Here is a 19,600-nt window from a genome sequence, read left to right on the forward strand (position 1 = left end):
TTCATCTTAATTTAGAAAGAAAGAAAAAAGCTAAAAGAATTTGCAAGGAGAAGCAGCTATCAGATCAGGCTGATGGCACTATGAGGGTAGAATTTAACTATTTCCTTCCATGGCATTTCCATTATTAAATCCAACCCCTAGCCCCATGCACAAAAAAACTATTTGCCCTGAAGGGGGGGAAACATACAGGTGTTGGTTTCTGTGTGTTGCCACTGTGCAGTGCTCTTGGAGTCACAAGACTCTATTTACATTCCAGAGATTCCAGGCTGTTGGAAGTCTCATGGAAGATAGGAGACGGATGTGATGTTACTGGTTTCCTGTTCCTTTGTGTTAGTTGCTCTCTGCTTTCACAGAGAGAGCATGTATGTTTCTTTTCTGTCTGCGTAGTTAGGAATAAAATGCTCTTTAGACATGTAGCTCAAACTTTTCGTCTCTTCCCTGTGCTGGATACTCTGAGGAATGGGGAACGTGCTTGGAGTCTATCAAAGGCTCAGGTCGTTAATCACGTCGGAGGCGATTCCGGAGGACTCGACCGGAATAGTTGCTTGGTCGAACGCAATTTCGACAACAGGTACCCCCTTGCTACATGTAAACTTCCCTGCTGCAGCAAATGAGGGGGTCACATGTGGGAAATAAGGAAATTAGCATGGAATAAAGGATTATGCTTCCTATTCCCATTAACTCCCCTGATTCTCACCGTAGGTTTAAAGAGCATGCAAGACACATTCCAAGCACACGACTTACCTCCAAGGAATCTTGGGAACTGTAGTTGGTTAAGGACACTGGGAATTGTTCATATTTGTGGTATGATAAGGTCAAAGCACACAAAGCGTTTAAAAACCATATTGTCAGAAAAGCACTGTTTAATGTTTGGACAAGATATAAGGATTTGCTTGAAAATAAAACCCCAAGGTGGCTGTCACCAATGGAAGCGAAGGCTCAGAAAAAGCTCAATATGGAGGCCAAATGGCCGAAATATTGGGAAATTTTGGAACAAGAGGGAAACAGATTAAAACTGCAGAGTTTTGAAAAATTAAAAAATAGAGTGTGAGATTGGCTTCACTATTATCAGATAATGGAGGCATATAATTTGGATAAAAAAAATTGGCTACCAGGTGGAAAAATCAAAATTGGAAACAGAACTATTAGATTCCAAAACTAAGAATTTGTCAAGAATGTATAACTTGCTGTTGAAATGGAATACTCAGGATAAAACGGTGAAATCTGTTATGATTAAATGGGCACAAGATGTTGGACATAACATTATGATGGCTGACTGGGAACAGTTATGGACCACAGGTATGAAGTTCACGGCATGTAATGCCTTAAGAGAGAATATAATGAAAATGACATACAGGTGGTACATGACACCAGTCAAGCTTGCGAAAATTTATCATTTGCCCGATAATAAATGTTGGAAATGTAAAGAGACTGAAGGAACATTCTTTCACCTTTGGTGGACATGCCCAAGGATTAAGGCTTTCTGGGAGATGATCTATAACGAAATGAAAAAGGTATTTAAATATACCTTTCTGAAGAAACCAGAGGCCTTTCTCCTGGGCATGGTCGGCCAATTGGTGCCAAAGAAGGATAGAACTTTCTTTATGTATGCTACAACAGCAGCAAGAATACTTATTGCAAAGCACTGGAAGACACAAGATCTACCCACCCTGGAAGAGTGGCAGATGAAGGTGATGGACTACATGGAACTGGCGGAAATGACTGGCAGAATCCGAGACCAGGGAGAAGAGTCGGTGGAGGAAGATTGGAAGAAATTCAAAGACTATTTACAGAAACATTGCAAGATTAATGAATGTTAGAATGATGTTGGAATGAATTTATGTGATTTTAGCAGAAATGTTACAAAGATTTAGGAAAAATAGACTGTTAATTGGTGAAAGGAGAGAAAGTTAAGTTATATTAATTTCAAGATAAATTTACAGGACAAAAATTTGAAAAGAGGGAAAGGATTTGCTGAAATGGATAATTGACTTAGAATACAAAAAAGGGAGGTGTGAGGAGGTCAGGGAAATAAGTTAATGAAAGATCAGTAATGGGAAGATTTGTTGTATTTTTTATTGATTTTTCTTTTTTGCTTAATGGACTTCAATTCTCTGTTGTTTTTTCTTTTTGACTTTTCTTTTTTTCTTTTTTGTATTTTATCTTTTCTTGTTTAAAATGAGGTTTTTTTATTTTTCTTGTTGTATTTCCAAAAGCTTTAATAAATATCTTATATATAAAAAAAAGGGTCCTGGGAATTGTTGTTCTGTGGGGGGGGGGGGAAACTGCAGTTCCCAGGATTCCTTGGAGGAAGCCATCGACTTTAAATGTGCTTTAAACCACATTCCTACCATACAGTGCCAGATTTATGTATAAGCTAATCAAGCTATAGTTTAGCGCCCCACTCTCTTGGGATCCCCCCCCAATATACTTCTTCTTAATTGTATTTCTTCTTAATTGTTTTCACAGCGGGTGGTGCTGTGGTCTAAACCACAGAGCCTAGGGCTTGCTGATCAGAAGGTCGGTGGTCTGAATCTCTGTGACGGAGTGAGCTCCTGTTTTTCGGTCCCAGCTCCTGCCCACCTAGCAGTTCGAAAGCACCTCAAAGTGCAAGTAGATAAATAGGTACCGCTCCGGCAGGAAGATAAACAGCATTTCCGTGCGCTGCTCTGGTTTGCCAGAAGCGGCTTAGTCATGCTGGCCACATGACCCAGAAGCTGTCTGCGGACAAACGCTGGCTCCCTCGTCCTATAAAGCAAGATGAGCGCGCAACTCCAGAGTCATCTGTGACTGGACCTAATGGTCCGGGGTACCTTTACCTTTATTAATATACTTCTTCTTAATTGTATTTCAGTTCAACAATTACTTTGATAAAATACATATTTTGTTATGTGCAAATGGCTTTAGATGCCTATTAGGTCCATAAATGACCATATAGCATCTATTCAACACAAAAAACAGCAACAATTTGTTGTTGACAAAGCACAGCTGAACATATAAAAGGCCCCTTTACCTTCAGTGGCTTAGGGCCTCATCAAACCTAAATCTGGCCCTGCTACCATAGTATGTACCAAGATTCCTGACCAACTGCAAGACCAGGCAAAACACTGAGCTAAGATCACAGGGATCTGCTGTCAATTGGTGGAGTCCATGTTGAGCCAGAGGGGAAAGAGTCCACCATATAATCAACAAGAAATTTGTTTGGTTTACATGTTAATGCCGATGTCCTTCATTGGCTTTGAAGTACATACAGTATATGAACCAATCACCCAATCATTGGAGTATAGTTATTATTATTATTATTATTATTATTATTATTATTATTATTATTAAATAGGATGTCTCTATTTTCATCGGAGAAATGTTGGAGAATATGCAATTGCTTTTGGATTATGACTGGGGGAAAACTATTGGTTTGGGGGATTCCCAGAGGCAAGACCCAGTTGGTCAACTAATAATAATAATAATAATAATAATAATAATAATAATAATAATAATAAAATTACTTCTACCCCGCCCACCTGGCTGGGTTTCCCCAGCCACTCTGGGCAGCTTCCAACAAAAGATTAAAAACACATTAAAACATCAGTCATTAAAAACTTCCCTAAACAGGGCTGCCTTCAGATGTCTTCTAAATGTCAGATAGTTGTTTATTGCCTTGACATCTGCTGGGAGGGCATTCCACAGGGCGGGCGCCACCACCGAGAAGGCCCTCTGCCTTCTTCCCTGTAACCTCATTTCTTGCTGTGAGGAAACTGCCAGAAGGCCCTCTGCGCTGGACCTCAGTATCTGGGCTGAACAATGGGGGTGGAGACGCTCCTTCAGGTATACAGGACCGAGGCCGTTTAGGGCTTTAAAGGTCAGTACCAACACTTTGAATTGTGCTTGGAAACATACTGGGAGCCAATGTAGGTCTTTCAAGAACAGCATGCAGGCTGGCTTTTGGTCTGATCCAGCAGGCCTCTTTGCATTATAACAGTATGCAATAGCATGGATTTGTACCAAGCTTTTCTCCAAAATAGCAATTGCCTGTCTGGAATCATTTCGCATGTACGTTTCTGCGCAGGGAAATAATAATAGCAGCAATCCAAGGGCTTCTCCTTGAACTGCACCTTGCAAATTTTCACATCACGATGTTTATGTTCCATTTTCCTCCCCTGTTTGCTTAACCATGGCTCTTGCTGCGGCTTCCTGCTGGCCTTGATAGACAGATGCTGCATAATGAGCAGGTGGAACATCTGGCCAGCTTTTCATCTCAGAAGGTGGTTGGGAAATGAAATGGAGGTGGCTTCAGTCAAAAAACTGGATTGCCTCCAAAGGTGAAAATTGGCACAGCGAGCCTGAGAAATGGTTGTAGAAGTTCAGATCTGGGACGCTAGCTTTGAGCTGCATGCCATCCCCAAGGGAACTTCAGGTGTAGCTAAAAATATTGTGTGTTTTACAACTCCATGCTCTGAACCAAATTAATAGCATTTCTGCGCCAAGGAAAGCCAAGGAACATACACAAAGTTAGGGATGGATGAATATGTCAATTCTGGTTTCTCCTGGGTCCTCCCCACTCCCATCTTAAATCCATTCTCCATAAGGTTGCAAATCCTTTTTAAAAAAAAAGTCTGCGTGAAAATTCACACATATTTTCTGTGTGAATTCCTCCTAACATACCCACTTCTGCAGACCGTTTTGCCTAATCTGCACATGATTACAAATAATGTTCTCAAGCATAACACATGTTTTCATTGCTCTATGCAGTTCTGTGTGCACTTTCCCCAAATAAAGCCTTTTGGCATATTTCTGCTGCAAAATTCAGAGATATGTGAATGTGAAAGGATAGTTGTGTTTTGGTTCGCATCTTGGTTTGGAAAACATCTATATTCTTATTCTTATTCTTAATAAAAATTAAACTCTCCATCTGCATATCACAGGGTGATTTACAACATAAAAACACAGAATAAAACCATGAAATACATAACACAATAGCCACCCCCAGACACAATTAAAAGGCTATAGATTGTTTAACAGCCGAAGTCCTGGTTGAAGTGGAATTTGTTTTCTGGTGCCTAAATATATGTAATGAAAGCATCAGGTGTCCCTCCCTGCGGAGAGCATTTAATAAATGAGGAGCTGCCATAGAAAAGGCCTGTTCTTGGGTTGCCACCCTCTGGACCTCTAATGGAGGGGGCACTCACAGAATGATGATCACATACCCTCCAACATTTCTCCATAATTTTATTTTTATTATTTATGGCTTTGAGCATATATAAAATACAATAAAAACATTAAACATTCAAAATATAAACCCAGTACAGGGCTGCCTTCAGATGTCTTCTAAAGGTTGTATAGTTACTTATCTCCTTGGCTCGGGGGTCGCATAACTCCATACACTCCAACATTTCTCCAATGAAAATAGGGACGTCCTAAGGAAAAGTGAGATGTTCCAGGATCAAATCAGAAACCCAGGTGGCTTTTGTAAATGCGGGACTGTCCCTGGAAAATAGGGACACTTGGAGGATCTGAAATTGTCATTTCAGAAGCATACAGCCTCTGGATCTGATGGTAACATATTGCTAGATCAGCTGGATAGGACAGCTGGTAGCGCATGAGACTCAATCTCAGGGTTTGGAGTTCAAGCCTCATGCTAGGCAAAAGATTTCCTGCATTGCAGAGAGTTGGACTAGATGACCCTTATGGTCCTTGCCAACTCTACAGTTCCATGATTCTATGAACCTTGCCCAATGGTTGTACTGGTAATCAAAGGACAACATGGGGGGAAAGGGACCCCACTCTAAATCATACAGGGTCAGTGTAGAGGCCAAGAGACCCCAGAGGGCAGTCCCCCCCATTTCCTCACTAGGGACCAGTTGTTGTTTAGTCGTTTAGTCGTGTCCGCCTCTTTGTGACCCCATGGACCAGAGCACACCAGGCCCTCCTGTCTTCCACTACCTCCCGCAGTTTAGTCAAACTCAAGCTGGTAGCTTTGAGAACACTGTCCAACCATCTGGTCCTCTGTCATCCCCTTCTCCTTGTGCCCTCACTCTTTCCCAACATCAGGGTCTTTTCCAGGGAGTCTTCTCTTCTCATGAGGTGGCCAAAGTCTTGGAGCCTCAGCTTCAGGATCTGTCCTTCCAGTGAGCACTCAGGGCTGATTTCCTTAAGAATGGATAGACTGGGTCTTCTTGCAGTCCATGGGACCAGTAGGAACTCCTATTTGCCAAGAGGCCATCATGGATGTGAGATGCACAATGGCCTCTTGACAAATGGGAGGTGCTAGTGATGGTCTCCCCCAAACCCTAGGGTTAAAAGGAGACCAGACATGCCTTCTGTTCACCAAGAGGCTGCTGTAGAGATGGCATTGGGGGGGGCTGTCAAGGAAGCAACAAATATGGCGTCCAAGGAGCATGGCACAACTGTCACTGCCACAGTCGCAGAGGTAGCAGTGGCAGGCAATGCATTCCATGGAGACCAGATCTGTTGCTCCTGTGGATCTCTCAACCCTTCTGCCCATATGATTAATTAGGGTTTAAAAGCTCCCAGTTAAACATTAAAGGTAAAGGACCCCTGAATGGTTAAGTCCAGCCAAATGCAACTATGGGGTATGGCACTCATCTTGCTTTCAGGACGAGGGAGCCGGCGTTTGTCCGCAGACAGTTTTTCCAGAGCACTGAAACCAGAGCAGCGCATGGAAATGCCGTTTACCTTCCTGCCAGAGTGGTACCTATTTATCTACTTGCGCTGGTGTGCTTTCGAACTGCTAGGTTGGCAGGAGCTGGGACCAAGCAATGGGAGCTCACCCCATCGCAGGGATTCGAACCGCCGACCTCCTGATCGGCAAGCCCAAGAGGCTCAGTGGTTTAGACCACAGTGCCACCCGTGTCCCAGTTAAACATTAGTCCCATTTAATTGGGTTGGGTGTCTCCTGGGAATTGATCTACATTGGATTGGACATGCCCTGGGTCATCCTCAGTCACGTAGTGACTAATCAGGGTCCCCAGATGGGGGAGTGGGGGTGGCCCTTATAGATACTTTTAAGGATGGCCGTAGTATGCATCTCAGTATAAAGAAACTGTGCATGTCATTGTTTAAGCAGTGCCTCCCTAACGACGCATTTGGGATGACCTTAAAACAATGCCTTCTACAAAAGAAACAACAAAAACCCAGGCGCTTCGGCAGTTGGAGCTGAAGAGAACATTCCAAGTGAAGCTATTACCCTGCAGCTGTCATAAATCTTAATCTCTTAAGGGGCTGTCAAACTTATTTTACACATTAATTCATACTTCATAATAACAATTAGTCATTTGTGAAATTACAGCGCATAATTTGTTAGTTCATGCATTTGCAATTTGTTGCTTGCAATTAGTACTCTGTTTTTGTCTGGTGGGGATCCAGCAAGATACTTTAGGTGTGTGCCCGCAGGTTTGGCCAAACCTGGGGAGAATTTTGATTCCTGCCCCACCCACTCATGCAACCCCAAACTACTTTTGAAAGCTGCCTCAATGTAAAATAGTTGGGTTAGGGTCAAGCCTCATGAAGAGCTGGAGTTCCAGAAGCACAGGGTTGAATCCAGTGAAGTCATTGCAGAGATGGAACGACTTCCACCCACCCAGTGGAACTTCACCTCCTCTCCTTCCCCTGTGTGCCCCATAGCCCCCACTTAATCCTGAGGCATCACACCTTTCTAGGATTTCATCTTCTATGTACATCCAAATGGGTTTCCATTATGGGTGCAAATCTTGAAACATCTACAGCAGGGATGTCCAACAGGTCAATCACAATCTACTGGTAGATGTCCAGGAGGTTTTGGTAGATTGCGGTCGATCACAGGGTCCTTTTCCTTAGCGTAAGTAAAATAGAATCCGGCCCTGCCCTGTCACTCCACACTCCATTGTTGCACGATCTGCAGAATGGAAGACGGAGTTTACCCAGTGATCTGTTGGTGAGTGGCTGTTGCTCTTTCTCCCTTGAGGTTAAAGGTAAAGAGACCCCTGACCATTAGGTCCAGTCATGGCTGACTCTGGGGTTGTGGCGCTCATCTCACTTTATTGGACGAGGGAGCCGGCGTATAGCTTCCGGGTCATGTGGCCAGCATGACTAAGCCGCTTCTGGCAAACTAGAGCAGCGCATGGAAACGCCATTTACCTTCCCGCCCGAGCAGTACCTATTTATCTACTTGCACTTTGACGTGCTTTCGAACCGCTAGGTTGGCAGGAGCAGGGACCGAGCAATGGGAGCTCACCCCGTCGCGGGGATTCAAACCGCCGACCTTCTGATCAGCAAGTTCTAGGCTCTGTGGTTTAACCCACAGTGCCACCCGTGTGGTTTAACCCTTCAGGTTAGTCTGGAATTATCTAAAATCAGGGCTTTCCTCTTCACTAAAAAAAGCTCAAGAACATTGCCCTGTACCCCTAAAAATGGGGCTTTCCACCTCCCTAAATAAAGCTCAACAACTTTTTCCTGAACCGGTAAAAAGGGGGAAGATCACTGCCAGTTATTAATTCTGTGAGTAGATCGCAGTCTCTTGGGAGTTGGTCACCCCTGATCTACAGCTACAATAGGTACACACACACACACACACACACACACACACACACAGGCTTGCTTCCCCACCTCTCTCTGCTCACAAACCCCACCACACCTGGTCACCACCTTCCTCCACACCTGACCAAATCCCACCCACTTCCACTCCTTCTTCCACAGTTCACCCCAAACCCTCCCAAACCCAGCCCATGCCAAATGCCTGCCCCTTTTCCCCCACAGCTCACCCAAATAGCTCTTCCCTTAGTGGAACAGAGAGTGCTTTCTACTCTCCTTTAAATGGAACTCCACTGGAATTTAATGGGGGGGGGTAACATCAACGTTTCACCAAATTATCCTGGAAAGCACATTTCCAAAATGGGGAGGAGTGAAAGATTGTCCTGGATAAGTTCAATCAATATGCCCCTATGTATGTTTCACCTGACACTGCTTGCATGTTTTAGAATATGAGCATGATTCTGTGACTCTAGTTTCACTTGAGTCCAAGGTGGTGGTGGTGGTGGTAAAGAAGCATGTTCTCCAGAGGACAGAATTGGTGGAAATATTGAGAAGAACAGCTTCCTGTGACCCTTTCCCACCACAATGATTTATGGAAACGGGCTGCCATTTTGCACATTAACACAAAGCCCCGCTCCATTGTTGATTGATGGCTTCGGCAAGCTCAAACTCACATTTTTAAAACGTGGCTTTGATTAATATGCAAACGAAGTAGATTAAAATGAAGCCCTCACTAGAGGTTTTAAAGAATATGCATTTAAATTAAGTCATCAGAGGACCTTGAATATTGTATAGTCTAATTTTTCTTAATGGCATGAAGATGGAGCCAGCGTTTGAGGACTGCTTCACAGGGCATACTTTAGCAAACCCAAATTTGCCCATGAATGTAATGTTTACAGGGGGCTGCAGACAATCCCAGTTTCCTAGCAAGTGTCCTGGGATGACATTTGTGTGTTGCAAATTTGACAGGTTCCCTTGTGTGTTCATGCATTTCACTTTATACACTTTATACAGTGAGAGCCAGTATGGTGTAGTGGTTAAGAGCGGTAGTCTCCTAATCTGGGGAACCGGGTTCGCGTCTCCGCTCCTCCACATGCAGCTGCTGGGTGACCTTGGGCCAGTCACACTTCTTTGAAGTCTCTCAGCCCCACTCACCTCACAGAGGTGGGGAGGAAGGGAAAGGAGAATGTTAGCCGCTTTGAGACTCCTTAAAGGGAGTGAAAGGCCGGATATCAAATCCAAACTCTTCTTCTTCTTCAATCACCTCTGCTGCCCACAGTGACCAAACAGATGGTTCTGGGAGCTCCACAAGCTGAGTATAACGTATAAGAGCAATGGTCTTCTCTTGCTTAGGTTCTCCAGCAACTGGTATGCAGAGACCTGATTTTTACCCCTGATTCTGAAGGTAGCATACTGCCATTGCAACTAGGAATGCCCATGGATTGCCTTATCATTCATGAATGTCTAATCCCCTTTAAAATCCATCAAATCCAGTGGCCATCACCACATATTGTGGCATTGAGTTACCACCAGGATAGATGAGCCAATGTCCCACCACCATTAAAACAAAAAGGGAAATAGACCTGTATCATAGCATGGTCTTTGCATGCAGACGGTCTCAGGGTCAATTCTTGACATCTCTGGTCTAAAGATGACAGGAGAAACCCAACACAAGAGATTCACAGCAAGGGAATGGTGGGTTAGATGGACCAATGACCTGATTCAATGGAAGGTCACTGGTTCTGTCTTCTGGTGATGAGGACAAGAAGAATGGTGGTTGAAGCAATGCAGATTTCCAGCCCGGATTAGAGTGATTTAACAACTTGGGAGCTGCTGCGCCGTTAAACTTCAAATGATAAACTTGGACAACAGCCCAGATTGGAAGATTGGAATGAAGTCAGGAAAAGCTGCGCTGGTAAATAGACAGTTGAAAAAAAATATATTTACAAATAAAGCTGTACTCGGTGGATGAAAGGACACATGATTTTTGACATGATTGAGAATTGCATAGCCAGGGATGGAGAACTTTAAAGCATTAAGACCAGAAGGCGGAAAATATGAAAATAAAGAGAAGAGGCAGGACTGAAGATTTGGAGATATGCTTCAGAGGTCCAGACTATGGGGAGCAGGGAAAAATTAATAATTAAAATTTGGATTACAAATTGTTCTTTTTTATATTTTAGTTTCTTGTTTTTAATTGGATTATGATGTGGATACGTTTTAGTTTAGGCTGTTTTTATTGGAAAATCAGTAAAAATGATTATTATTATTTTTTAAAAAAGAAGCAATGCAGATTTCAAGGCAGGGGTGGATCCAGCTGGCGAACAGAAACCTTTTCTCCTCCATGGGCTAAATTGGATAGGTGAGTGGCAATGCCCACCTGTCAATCACCTAAAGTCACAATGACACCCGGCAACCCACTTTTGCCTGTGCAGTTTGAAATCAAACTGTGCAGGCGAACAGACGGTGATTGGACGATGGGTGCAACTTGCAAAGAGTTGCACCTAAGGCTTGCACTGCACCATATATGACCTTACCTGTCCCATATACAATCACTAAAGGAGGGGGAAGTTGATCTTTTAAAAACATACTTCAGCTGTATTGAAGTGAAATATAATAGGAACACCGTCAGCAGTGAGACGTTAATGTGCTTAATGCAAATAAAGCTCTCTCTTTTCTGCTCCCTCTCTAACTTTATTCTATTCAGTCACAATCCAGTGACCCTAAAGGTCGAAGCATAAGCATTCCAGTAAGTGCACCACAGTATTAAAATGTTGGGCAGAAATCCACATTTCAAAGAAAAGATTACAGCGCTACAGTTCGCTGCTATTTTTTTTGCTAAAAAGGTCATCACAACAAACATCTTTTTAAAGGAAATTGTCACCCTCTCTCTCTCGCCACTTCCAATGTAATGGGGGAAGGCTTAATGGTGCTTGTCATAATCTCAAGCAGCCAAATTAGACGCGCATATGTAATGCATTGCATTTACATAAATTGATTATTAGTTGAGATGGAAATTCCGTACAAGTTGCTTCCCGGTGCAAAAAATCAGGGCCTGCCCTTCTGTCGCCTCCAGCAAGAACTTTGCAGTCAGCTGAGCACTGGGGGGCTGGTGCCTTTGAGTGCATTACTGTAGCAGGAATAGCGAACCTATGGCCCACCAGATGTCATTGGGCTCCAACTCCCATCATTCCTAGCTGTCATGGGCGATGGTCAGGGATACTAGGAGCTGGAGTCCAGCAAACATTCAGAGGGCCACAGGTTCACGGTCCCCATATTAATATTTTATCATATGTGGTGGGATTGTAATTAAAAAATTTTGGGAAATGATATAGAATGAACTGAAAAAAATGTTCCATTTAACATTTGTTAAAAAACCCGAGGCATTTTTGTTGGGGATTGTAGGGAAAGACCTGCCAAAAAAGTTGAAAAACATCTTCATGTATGTGACAACGGCCGCGAGAGTTCTGGTAGCACAAGGATGGAAGACTGAAGAAATCCCAACTAAAGAATCATGGCAAGAAAAACTGATGGATTATGCAGAACTGGCAAAATTGACACATAAGGATAACTGTGACTTTAAAGATGAATGGGAACCTTTCACAAAGTATCTGAAGATGCAACAAAGCGAACTGGACTCCTTGGCAGGTTTTGAATAAACATCCACAATTTTTTTTACTGATAATAATTAGCTAAACAGTTGGAGGATCTATACAACTCTGTAACATGCAGAAAATAGCATTATTGGAGAAACCAAAGACTGGAACTGAGGGAAGTCGGGGGGTGGGGTGGGGGGATGGGTTTTGTGGGGGGAGGAGGGGGGAGGAAAAATGGGGGGGAATAAGGATATGTTTTTGGAAAATATGTTTTGTTATAACTTTGAATAAAATTAATAATAATAATAATAATAATAATAATAATAATAATAATAATAATAGAGTCAGGTAAGTAGCCATGTTGGTCTGATGCAGTTGAAATAAATAAATTAAAAAATTAAAAAATTGTCCAGTAGTACCTGAGAGATCAACTACGTTTGTTTTGGGTAATAGCTTTCATACATCTGAAGAAGTGTGCATGCACATGAAAGCTTATACCCAGAACAAACTTGGTTGGTCTCTAAAGTGCTACTGGACATTTAAAAAAAGAATAATAATAGTATTTATTTACTATTATTTATTTACTATGCTCATCTGGCTGGGCTTCCCCAGCCCCTCTGGGCTGCTCCCAACAGAATTAAAAGCACAATAGAACATCAGATATTAAAAATTTCCCTAAACAGGGCTGCCTTCAGATGTCTTCTAAAAGTCAGATATTTGTTTATTTCCTTGACATCTGATGGGAGGACGTTCCACAGGGTGGATGCCACTACAGAGAAGGCCCTCTGCCTGGTTCCCTGTAACCTCACATCTCGCAATGAGGGGACCACCAGAAGGCCCTTGGTGCTGGATCTCAGTGTCTGGTCTGAATGATGGGGGTGGAGACGCTCCTTCAGGTCTACTGGGACAAGGCCATTTAGGGCTTTAAAGGTCAGCACCAACACTTTTAATTGTGGTCAGAAATGTACTGGGAGTATTACACAATCATAGGTGAGGTGAAGGGGAGATGTTAGGGTTCCAGGTCAGATTTTTAGAATGGAGGACACAAATAGAGATTTCATTGGGGCAAAACTCAGCAAGGCCCAATCGCCCGCTCTTCACAGCCCTCAGGTTCAGAATGGGAAATCTCAAACCCTCCAAGTGTCCCTATTTTCCAGGGATGGCACCAGATTAACAGAAGCCATCCCGGTTTCTGATTTGACCCTGCAATGTCCCGGTTTTCCTTAGGATGTCCCTATTTTCATCAGAGAAATGTTGGAGGGTATGGAGTTATTCAACCCCTGAGCTAAGGAGATAATTAACTATACAACCTTCAGAAGACATCTGAAGGCAGCCATGTATAGGGAAGTTTTTCAATGTTTAATGTTTTATTACGTTTTTATATATGTTGGAAGCCACCCAGAGTGGTTGGGGCAACCCAGTCTGATAGGTGGGGTATAAATATTGTTATTGTTGTTGACTAGGACGTACCTATTTTCTTTGAAGAAATGTTGAAGGGTATGGAATCTATATATTATTAGCCAGTCCTTTTTTCTTTAAAAAAAAAAAAATGTTTAGGGGTACTCTCATTTTCCTACTCATATTGAAATACTGCCCTTCAATGAGGGCAAACTTAGATTCACAAAATGTTTAGGGGTATGCATACCCCTGCGTCACCCCAGGAAAAAGAGCATCGTTATAAACTCAATTTGTGTGACAACACATGCTTCTTTTTTTGAGCCTCGGGTCAGCTTTGGCCATTTGCACATTATTTTCACAAATAACACATTTTTATGTACACTTTAGGGACGCAGGTGGCGCTGTGGGTTAAACCACAGAGCCTAGGACTTGCCGATCAGAAGGTCGGCAGTTCGAATCCCCATGATGGGATGAGCTCCCGTTGTTTCGTCCTTGCTCCTGCCAACCTAGCAGTTCAAAAGCACATCAAAGTGCAAGTAGATAAATAGGTACCGCTCCAGCGGGAAGGTAAACGGCATTTCCGTGCACTGCTCTGGTTCTCCAGAAGTGGCTTAGTCATACTGGCCACATGACCCGGAAGCTGTACGCCAGCTCCCTTGGCCAATAAAGCGAGATGAGCGCCGCAACCCCAGAGTCAGCCACGACTGGACCTAATGGTCAGGGGTCCCTTTACCGTTATCTTTATGTACACTTTACTCTTTCTTTTTACTCATTACTTGGCTGGTGAAGTGCAGTACAACTGCAAAATTCAGAGAAGTTCACAGGATGCCTGTGTTTCGGTTCACGCATTGCTTCAAAAAGTGCAAATTAGGGAGATTCACCTTTAAAAGTGATTCGAATTGTGTCGCTCCCCCATCCTTACACCCAGCGAACGAAAACAGCCATATGGGCTTAGCAACAGTATCCACCCCATGGCTCACCCACTGTAACCCAAACACTTCCTTCCCCCTCGTCTATTACCTAAAGAGATCCCCGCTCTGTGCCAACAGGCTTTCGCTCCGTAGTTTAGACTCTAAATGAGGTGAAATATGGGGTAGGATCTCCTCAGAAGATGCTAAATGGTCCAGGGAAACTCATGCAGAAGGCAACATTTCCTAGAATGATAAACATCCAAGCTTCTTGGAGCTCTGAAAGGTCAACATTTACAACTGGGCATTGATGCAAATTGGCAGCCATTGGAGCTGATTCTGGGCAGTGAGGAAGCAAATCTGAACCTGCCAAGAAATGGGCTGCCAAACTCTGTCCTACCTGAAGCTCCTGAATGGCTCTTGAGGGGCTGGGAGCTGGGGGCACTGTCATACAGTGGTTCCGCTCCTTCCTCCTGGGCCGTGTTCAGAGAGTGGTGGTGGGGGATGAGTGTTCAGACCCCTGGGCTCTCACTTGTGGGGTGCCTCAGGGTTCTGTCCTCTCCCCCATGCTTTTCAACATTTACATGCAGCCGCTGGGAGAGATCATCAGGAGGTTTGGGCTGGGTGTTCATCAGTATGCGGATGATACCCAGCTCTACCTCTCTTTTAAATCAGAACCAGTGAAGGCGGTGAAGGTCCTGTGTGAGTGTCTGGAGGCAGTTGGAGGATGGATGGCGGCTAACAGATTGAGGTTGAATCCTGACAAGACAGAAGTACTGTTTTTGGGGGACAGGAGGCGGGCAGGTGTGGAGGATTCCCTGGTCCTGAATGGGGTAACTGTGCCCCTGAAGGACCAGGTGCACAGCCTGGGAGTCATTTTGGACTCACAGCTGTCCATGGAGGCACAGGTCAAATCTGTATCCAGGGCAGCTGTTTACCAGCTCCATCTGGTACGTAGGCTGAGACCCTATCTGCCTGCAGACTGTCTCGCCAGAGTGGTACATGCTCTGGTTATCTCCCGCTTGGACTACTGCAATGTGCTCTACGTGGGGCTACCTTTGAAGGTGACCCGGAATCTACAACTAATCCAGAATGCGGCAGCTAGACTGGTGACTGGGAGCGGCCGCCAAGACCATATAACACCAGTCTTGAAAGACCTACATTGGCTCCCAGTACATTTCCGAGCACAATTCAAAGTGTTGGTGCTGACCTTTAAAACCCTAAACGGCCTCGGCCCAGTATATCTGAAGGAGCGTCTCCTCCCCCATTGTTCTGCCTGGACACTGAGGTCCAGCTCCGAGGGCCTTCTGGCGGTTCCCTCACTGCGAGAGGCCAAGTTACAGGGAACCAGTCAGAGGGCCTTCTCGGTAGTGGCGCCCACCCTGTGGAACGCCCTCTCATCAGATGTCAAAGCGATAAACATCTACCTGACATTCAGAAGACATCTGAAGGCAGCCCTGTTCAGGGAAGTTTTTAATATGTGACATTTTAGTGTATCTTTCATCTTTGTTGGAAGCCGCCCAGAGTGGCTGGGGTACAAATAATAAATTATTATTATTATTATTATTATTATTATTATTATTATTATTATTATTATTGCAATAGTCTAGTCAGGATGTTATGCATTCTTGTGTTTTAGCTAATTTAATCTCAACGTAAGAAGGAATATTTCTAATTGCCTTCAAAAGAAAATCACTTCTTGTCTCTCTGCCTCGCCTCGGTTTTCAGGTAAAAAAATTAATCCAGTAAAAATTCTCTTTGATAAATAAACATATGCAGCCAATCTAAAGTTCTCAAGGCCACCCTCATATCAATGCCCAACACTCATGCTTACTGATGAGACGATGTGACACCTAATAATCAAACCATGTCTTTACATAGTTTTGGACCTCATTAATTTCAGTAATATGATTAAGATGCAATAGCTGCTCTGACAATTCTAAATTATATGTTGATAGGAAGCGGCAGATCATGAGTGCCAAATCAGGTAAATTGCAGTTGGAAGAAGCCACTGTTTTGATAGCTTGATCCTAAAATGAGCATGTGAGGTTGAAGGGAAACTATTGTGTTTTTAATATTCTGTTGGGAGCCACAGATGGGTGGGGTATAAATAATAAACTATTATTATTATTATTATTATTATTATTATTATTATTATTATTATTATGTTTCCTTATGCCAGGGCTGGGGAGCCTTTGTCAATATGAAGGCAGCATTTCAATCTGGGGAACCTTTCAGGGGCATAAGAAAGTAAGGACATAAGAAGGGCCATGCTGGATCAGGCCATCAGGCCAATGGTCCATCTAGCCTAGCATCCTGGTCTCACAGTGCCCAACCAGCTGCCCTGTTAGACACTGGCTAGATGAGGAGGAATGGTGGAAACTGCCTGATGCAGAGCCACTCAGGGAAAGCCCAGAGGAAGATGATTTGGATCCAGAATCCTGGTGGTGGACAACCGGACACACCACAGAGGAGAAGGAGATCTGGGAGGCACTGGAGACTGGGAGCTTGGAGGAAAAGAGGGAGACAAGTAGGTGCTCCAGCATGGAACGAAGATGGGAGTCGGACTTAGCAGCTTTATCACAGAGTCCCCTCAGAACAGTGCTTCTGCTACCAGCCTGCCAGCAGCTCCCACTTGGAGAAGACAACAAACACTCTGTGAGGTGAGTGGGGCTGAGAGACTTCAGAGAAGTGTGACTAGCCCAAGAGGACAAAGAGGGAGATCCCTGGCTGCGTCCTGCCTTTATGGGGCAGGCCACGCCCCCGGACCAACCCGATTGGCTGCCTAGGGGGTGACGCAGCTGAGAATCCCCCAATTGTGTGGGGCTGGCCTCCCACCCCCCTGTGCACATGGAGGGCCCATGAAGCCCTCAACCCCAAATCCTCCTTAAGGCGGAAGTGGCTTTGTTAAAGGTAAAGGTAGAGGGAACCCTAACCATTAGGTCCAGTCGTGGCTGACTCTGGGGTTGCAGTGCTCATCTCACTTTATTGGCCAAGGGAGCCGGCGTACAGCTTCCGGGTCATGTGGCCAGCATGACTAAGCCGCTTCTGGCAAACTAGAGCAGCGCACGGAACGCTGTTTACCTTCCCGCTGGAGCGGTACCTATTTATCTACTTTCACTTTGACATGCTTTCGAACTACTAGGTTGGCAGGAGCAGAGACTGAGCAATGGGAGCTCACCCCATTGCGGGGATTCGAACCGCCGACCTTCTGATCAGCAAGTCCTAGGCTCCATGGTTTAACCCACAGCACCACCCGTGTCCCATATTAGGAGGCCCTTATTCCACCCTCCTCCCCACAGATACCATTTCTGGACTGGTTTAACCATCCATCCTTCTTCACAGGGAACTCTGGGGATTGTAGCTGTGGGAGGGGTGGGAAGGTGGTGGGCTGTACTTCACGGGATGTTTTTAAGCATAGGTTGGGTAGTCATCCATCAGGGATTATTTAGCTGTGATTCCTCCATTGCAAGGTGTTGGACTAAATGATCCTTGAGGGTCTTGTCTGATCCTACAATCCCATGACTCTATGAGAAGCAGGTAAGAGTCTGGGAAATGAGATGGCAAAGAAAGGAGTTTTGTTTAAGGAAGAAAGGAGGTGTGGAAGCGTATGAGAAAGGAGGTGCTCCACTAAATGTGCCCTATTTTCTCAAACAAGTTCACCACTCCCTGTTTTGTACTTCGAGCTCCTGCTGTTTCCTCTGCAGAACCAGAGGTTCAGTATATTCTACCCTTTCCTGCAGTCAAACCCAGCAGCTGCAGAAGACACACACTTTGAGCACGGAGCGCTGTAGCCTCAAACACCTGAATTTTCTTCCGCCAAGAAATCCCCACGAACCTGGAACCCATGATCTGCAATTACATTTTTAGATCATTAGAAAAAATGGCTGAGCTGCTGCCATTACCTGCTAATGCGAAGGAAAGGCAATGTTTATTCAGGGCAAGCTCGAGTTCTACAGTATAATACAATCGCCTTTTTGGTAATCGGGGAATCACAAAGTGCTCTCTCGCCAGGCGTGCAGAAGGTGATTATTTCTGATCATGGTCCTCTCTGGAGGGGGATTCAAGTCTCAAAGTCCTAATTAACAAGCAGAGCTCGAGTACCTGCAAGCCACAACCCACCTTCCTTCTAATAATGGTTATTGCTCCCTTCACAAGAAAACCATCTTGCTAACCTACTGATCTCATTGCAGTCCTGCAAACCATCCAGAAAAGCCATTGCTGGGTTCTCCTTCTTGCTAGACATAAGCCCCAAAATTCATCACTCCCCAGGGTGTAGGTCAAAGGGCATCACTCCCCAGGGTGTAGGTCACATGCCCTTTTGACATATTTTGTGTGCATCAGCCCAGCCACTGAGCCTCATGGGCTTGCCGATCAGAAGGTCGGCGGTTCGAATCCCCACAATGAAGTGAGCTCCCGTTGCTCTGTCCCAGCTCCTGCCTACCTAGCAGTTCAAAAAGCACACCAGTGCAAGTAGATAAATAGGTACCGCTGTGGCGGGAAGGTAAACGGCATTTCCGTGCACTCTGGTTTCCGTCACGGTGCCCCATTGCGCCAGAAGCGGTTTAGTCATGCTTGGCTACATGACCTGGAAAGCTGTCTGTAGACAAATGCCAACTCTCTCATCCTGAAAGCGAAATGAGCGCTGCAACCCCATAGTCGCCTTTGATTGGACTTAACCGTCCGAGGGTCCTTTACCTTTACCTTACCTTTACCAGAAGGCAAGTATCTTTGCTGAATGGTAGTCTTCTTTCTGCTATTTTTCTCCTTTTTCACCAGCCAACTCCTTATTGCATGCATGCTGGTACATGCAGAGCAATTGGAAATAACAACAACAACAACAACAACAACAACAACTGTATTACACTGTATTAGACTGTGTACAGCGTACTCACAACACACAAACACACAAGAAAATATTAATAAAGACAAGAAAACTGAACTCAGGTGTAAATACACCTGGAATACTGTGTCCAACTCTGGGCACCACAATTTAAGAAGACTACTGACAAGCTGGAAGGTGTGCAGAGAAGGGTGACCAAGATCATCAAGGGCCTGGAAACCAAGCCTGATGAGGAATGGTTGAAGGAGTTGGGTATGTTTAGCCTGGAAAGAAGGAGACTGAGAAGAGATACATATGATGGCCCTTGGGAGATTGTGGACTCTCCTTCC

The 19,600-nt window shown here is 44.5% G+C and overlaps 1 long non-coding RNA gene across 1 annotated transcript; it reads right to left on the bottom strand.

Moving 5' to 3' along the window:
• Nucleotides 1-214: 214 nt before the first annotated feature.
• Nucleotides 215-18,282, bottom strand: LOC310766313. Its single transcript, XR_014550052.1, has 3 exons — nt 18,202-18,282; nt 8,757-8,866; nt 215-601 (listed from the first exon to the last, which is right to left on the bottom strand). It is a non-coding gene; the product is annotated as an uncharacterized lncRNA (long non-coding RNA).
• Between the last annotated feature and the right edge of the window lie 1,318 nt (nt 18,283-19,600).

This window comes from Podarcis filfolensis (genome assembly GCF_964270895.1).
Source record: "Podarcis filfolensis genome assembly, chromosome: 7".
Taxonomy (NCBI): domain Eukaryota; kingdom Metazoa; phylum Chordata; class Lepidosauria; order Squamata; family Lacertidae; genus Podarcis; species Podarcis filfolensis.